This window comes from Panicum virgatum, chromosome 5N (assembly GCF_016808335.1).
Source record: "Panicum virgatum strain AP13 chromosome 5N, P.virgatum_v5, whole genome shotgun sequence".
Lineage (NCBI taxonomy): Eukaryota > Viridiplantae > Streptophyta > Magnoliopsida > Poales > Poaceae > Panicum > Panicum virgatum.
Genome location: NC_053149.1, coordinates 43,480,756 through 43,486,760, shown reverse-complemented (window position 1 = coordinate 43,486,760; position 6,005 = coordinate 43,480,756).

Sequence of the window (6,005 nt, the reverse complement as noted above, 5' to 3'; positions counted from 1 at the left end):
CCACGGCGTCTTGCAGGAGAAGAAGAAGGTCGCTCGACGTTAAGCTTCTAGGTGAGGACATGAACAAAAATTTCACATCCTGTATTTTGGTAGTACTTTAAATTAGTTTGTTGGTAGGTAGTTGTATGTCACTAATTTAGATAGAAAACTCGATTGCCAGATGTACAACTACATTCAATATCTTTCTGTCCAAATGGGTAATCCCATCCCAGCCATGCAATTCCCTGTGGCTCCTCCTGCTACTACTCCTCCGTTGAGTATCTTGAAAACCCTTTAGTTTCTTTTGAAGTATTAGATACTTAGAAACTTTAGACTTAGAGATTGTGACTTACATTACTCACTTAACGATTTAGGGGACCTACATCTGATCCTTTAGTGCTCTATTTATTGGCAAAATAAGTAAGCGAAATGGAAAGCGTTTGCAATAGCGCTAGTGTGTCTAAATTTCAATTTGGAGTTTTCATTTGGATATCCGAGTTCGTAGAAAATTTAAAGTAGGTTCCATTTTGAAAAAAGTTACTGGCTAAACTACCCCAAACTACATATAGAAATGTTGAAATTGATTTGTAAATAAAGTCATTGGCGAAGGTTTCCTCATAGAAGAGGTTCATGGATTCGTTTGCGGTAATTTGGTTGATCTAGTTATGCAAATCAAATTCGAAACTGAAGTTTCAAGCTCGAATTACAAGATGCATTATCATAGGAATCCGAAATCAGGTATTTCAATGAAAGTTTGAACTTCTGTTCTGTCTGTCCCAATGCATTTCAGTAAACGAGTGTAGCATATTTCCTCTCATGAATTATAACTTGAGAACTTGGTTTTTGTCTCACCTGCAATTTACTGTCTTACTTTTTTTTGTAGAATCTATCGGCGGCATCGAATACGCCAGAATTGTCACCGGGCATCTCACCGACGCTCCCACAACATTGTTCCCGCCTCAGTTCGGCGGCGCCCCACCGTTCGACGACCCACCACAGCCATAAACTTGTTTATTTCAATATTTATGGACTTGTGAACTTCTGGATATGTATTTGTGAACTTCTGGATATTTTGTGAACTTGCAGGACTTTGCATTGGACTTTTGTATGTGTTTGATGTTATTTGTGGCTAGTTGTGATATATATATTGTGATATATAATGTCTGTGATGTTTGTTATGATATGTAATGCCTGTGATATATATGTTGTGATATGTGGTCCTTTTTATGTGAAAAATAAAAAAATAGAATTTGTTTGGTCACTTTGTCGTGTGCCAGGGACTAGACACACGGCAAAGTGACCATTTGGCCAGCCCTGAACACCAAGTTCGTCATGTGCCTAGACCGGGCACATAGCGAACTGATCATAGTTCGCCGTGTGCCAAAGCCAGGGCACGCGGCAAACCTAAATACTTTGCCGTGTGCCAAAGCCAAGGGCACACGGCAAAGAGCTCTGCTGCTGGCCCCCGTGACCGATTTCGCCGTGTGCCTATCCAGGTGGCGCACGGCGAAGTCCTCCGTCACGCCGTTAGGCCGGCGGCGTCACGACGTCTGGCCTTTTTTTTTGCCGTGTGTGCGACAGATGGCACATGGCAAACTAGACCTCTGCCGTGCCTAGCGCTGCCGTCGGGGGTTCGCCGTCGGCCGCTGACGGCGAAGTCTTCGCCGTGTGCCTATTAGGCTTCGCCGTATGCTTGGGGCACACGGCGAATTAGAGAATTCCGGTAGTGTATATCACCGGTGACCGGTCCCGTATGGCCGTACCATCCCCGGAGCCACCATCTCCAACTCCGCCTGGTCCCACCCCCGATCGAACCACCATCTCCGCCCAGTCCCGCGGCCGCGCCGGAGGCGCCATCTCCACCTGATCCCGCTCCGGAGCCACCATCTCCAACTCCACCTGAACCTGCACTAGAGCCGCCATCTCTGACTCCATCTGCTCCCGCCCCGGAGCCGCAATCTCCGCCAAGTTAAGCAGAAGACGTCTTGGATTTTTGCATGGATGGAATTTCCTGTATAGCTAGGCTTGTGGGTAGCAACTAGCAAGGCTTGCCATACTCTTGGTGAAGCGCTGAAAGCTAATCTATTGCTCCTCGTACTTGACTGGTATCAATGCTTAGTTCTAAGATTTGATCACGAATGAGGAGTATGTTCTAAGAGTCGCTACTCGATTATTGTAACATCATTCCACAATTCTCATGCGAAAAGAAACAAATAAGACATGTGTGAGCATGAAAAAAAATGCTAGATGGCGCTCCAGATCTCTCGGAGGCACCTATGAGATTGGGATATTGAGATTGATGTAGTTATATCAGATATGTAGTTACCATTGAACGTCTATCACCGGTGACCGGTCCCATACGGCCGTACCATGTATGTGTTTTTAGCAGTTCCAACTTCGAATCTGGAGTGCTTTAGGCTGTTCGCACCGGCATCCACTACTCGGTCCTCCACGATGAGGGTAGCGGAAAAACACTTGCAGCGGCGTACTGGGAGAGCTCCGCTAAAGAAGCGGATGCTCCCCATTCCGCTATTCCGAGCAGAAGTAGAGGTCCTCTGCTACCCCGCGCTGGTCCGCCTCACCTCCGCTCGCGCCATCCCCCAACCACCATGTGCACCTCTGCTGCGCGCCCTTCTCTGCTCCTGCTGTTGTCGGTTCCCCTTGCGGGAGCTCGATAGCGACCTCCGCAGCCGCCATTGCTCCGCTCGCCCAGCAAGGAGGTGGCGCCAGATACAGCCACCGCTGGCCGAGCAGTGCCGCCAGGCACCGTGGTCGGGAGAGAGAAAGAGAGGAAGGCACACTCCGCCGGGGCCATGCGTCGCTGCATCTCGGCTGCGTGCCGTCTGAGCCGCAATCGCTGCGAGGAGGTGCGGCGAGCTAGCGGGGAGGAGGAGCGGCGATGGCCACTGTGGACCCGCGACTAGGGAGTGGGAGGAGGAGAGTACGTCGGATCTAGTGGATGGAGGAGGGAGGTCGGCGGAGGGAGGAGGTCCTCCGGAGGGAGGAGGGAGGAGGAGGGAGACCGGCGGAGGGAGGAGGGAGGAGGAGGGAGGCCTGTGCAGGGAGGGAGGAGAGGCCCGCAGAGGGAGAGAGAGTGGGAGGTGGAGGTGGGGGTGGGGTGGGGTGGGTGGGTAGAAAGGATTTAATAAATCTGATGTGTGATTCCGTTTCTAGTAGTTGTAGAGACATAGATGATGGATAGATGTGGGAGAAAATGATATAGAGAGGAAAATCTCGATGACCAGAACAGAATATTTCTTTTAAAGGAAGGAAATAGAGGATGGCGAGTGCAGACAACCTCCATTTAGTTTCGGAGTGAGAATAATCACCAAAGGTAAAAATATATCGATATTTTGGGTTTTAATTTCCCATGTCAGCAAGTACAATACATGCGTTTGCACAGATGTTTGTTAAAAAGAATCGATTCGTTTTCACGTATAATGATAGACATGTCTCACTAAATCGGTATCTGACAGGTGCAGCTGCTTATCGAATACCAAGCTTGATGTAGCATATCATGATAGGTGATTAAGTGCTTTGCAGTACTATTTGGATCCTGTTTGGTTCTTCTAATCTAAATTTTAGATTAAAGAATCTTGCCAATTAGAATATTAAATAAGTTTAATCATAAAACTAATTGCAGAACCCTTAGACTACTTTGCGAGACGATTCTAACGAGATATATTAATCCACATTTAGTGCAAAGTTAATGTAGCATCACTGTAGTAAATTATGATTTAATTAGACTAATTATATTTATCACGCCAAATTACACTCATATGTGAAAATGTTTTACAAATAAATTTTATTTAATATTCTTAAATGGCAAGATTTCATGGTCTCTTGTCTCAGGCTATTATTGTTGGGTCGTCATTCATGAACCTCTGTCAAAAGGAAAAAAACGTAGCAACGCCTCCGCGACTCGATTTGGGGCCGCCGTCACGTTCGGAAACTAAACAGGCGGCAGTCGCTCCTCGGGAACGCGGCGCACGGCAGGCCGAAGAGACACGGTGGCCGGAGGCCATGACCCTGCCGCGGCGGCGGCCCCTGTTATATTATAATCTAAATTTATTGTATAAGAAAAGGGCTAACTTTTAACGGAGCGGAGCAGAGATTCAATAAAGCCGAAAGCTGGGTCGAAGTGTACAGTACATATATCCTTGATTAGAATTTGCTCCACAGCTTATTATTTTTCTTGTAAACCGCCGCTAGATGTTGTACACACATTAAATTCTCGTATCTTCAGTGATTTAATTTTGTTGTTCTTCGTGTTTTCTCGCCCTTCCTTCTAACACCCCCCGACTCGCGGCACGCCACCGGCGGCGCGTGGAGCCCCGCACGCACCACGGCACCAGGCTCCGGGGAGATACGATAGTACGATACGAACCCAGCCGCGCGGGCGCGCGCTCGACGCCACGTCGCCACCGGTATAGATCCAAGGCCTCGAGCGAGCGAGAGCTACGCGCGCTGCGTCGTCATGCCTGCGTGCAGCATGAACTTAAGGAGTCAGTGTCACTAGTGAGCTAATCAACGAGTTGGTGGCCATCTCCAGGACGCTGAAGCTCCAGGACGTACGCACATACGCGCGCATTCGCATCGCAATGCCTCCTTGATCACTCGAACCGGAATAAGCCTTGGGCCAATTCACACACACACAAAAAAACATTCAGGCCACATAAGTGCATTTAGTGTTTCGAAATTCCAAAATTCGAAGAAACATCGACTTCCCACGCGGAAAGTTTGGAGCAAACATATATAGTATGTATGCTTGGTATTTTACTAATCTATCCATTTAAAATTATAGATTGTTTTAATTTTCTACATATATAGTTCTTAAATGCATTTACATACACGCTAATACGCTAGATCTAGATACATACTAATAATTATATATATATAAAATATCAAAATGGCCTATAAATAGTTTAGAATTGAGGGAGTATTTTTTTAATTCGATAGCTTGCAAGATCTCAACTGTTGAATTATGAATGGAATAGTTTAGTTTTACACCCTAAGATTACTATAAAATTGGATAAGGACCATCTAATTGTTAAAATAAGGTATATTTGACCCCTTGAGTAGTTTCAAAGGTAGTTTTTCTTTTCATTAAAAATAAATATATTTAAATTTAAACTAAGAAATTATAAGTAATTCATTTTAAATCATACCGAAACAAGTTATCTCGTTTCTCTAAAAGGGTAACATATTTGTTATTAGTATACTAGTCAGTTATTTGGATACACTCGTGTCGTATTTCTAGTATTTATTTGGTTTAGTTATGCTAATCATTTTTAAAATAACTAAGATTCAAATAAAGCACCCAACAGATATGTTATAGTTTTAGAAATTTTTGGTACGCATATTTTTCTGATTTGAATGAATTAATTTTGATTTCTTTTAGATCTAACCAAACTCTTTAGTTTTAAAAAAATACAAAATCATGTTCGAAACTATTATCTAGTTTTATAGTTGAAGAATGAAAATCGAACAATTGTACTAATTTGAGGGTGGAAATTGAACTTTTCCCGACTATGAATCTGGCGCACTTTGATGTTGGATCTTGATCGGCAGTTTCGGATTAGTCACTGAAAAACACGATTCGGAACTGAAGCAACTTCACGCCTCATCGGTTGATGAATACGGCAAGCTAGTGATGAGGAACGAAACCACACGAACGCGCAGGGCATGCGAAACCGTGAAGGTGACCAGCCGCCAGCGCCATCCCATGAACAAGAAAAGCATGAACCCGCGCGGATCTCGCTGCGTCGATCAGCTCTCAGCTCACCCCGGCCGCTCCAACAGATCGGTTCACGGGTTCAGTTCCTGATTTCCGTGCACGCATCCGCCGACCGCCGGCGAGCTGTGACCCGGGCGCCGCGGCCTCACGCTTCCGGCGTGCACGGGTGACACGCCGCGTTGTCCCGGGCTCTTGCTGTCTTTGCATTGCAGCACCCGGGTGGCAGCTCGATCGGGCGCGCAGTATATATAGGACCTGCGGGAACGCCATGCAATCGCATCCACGGTCG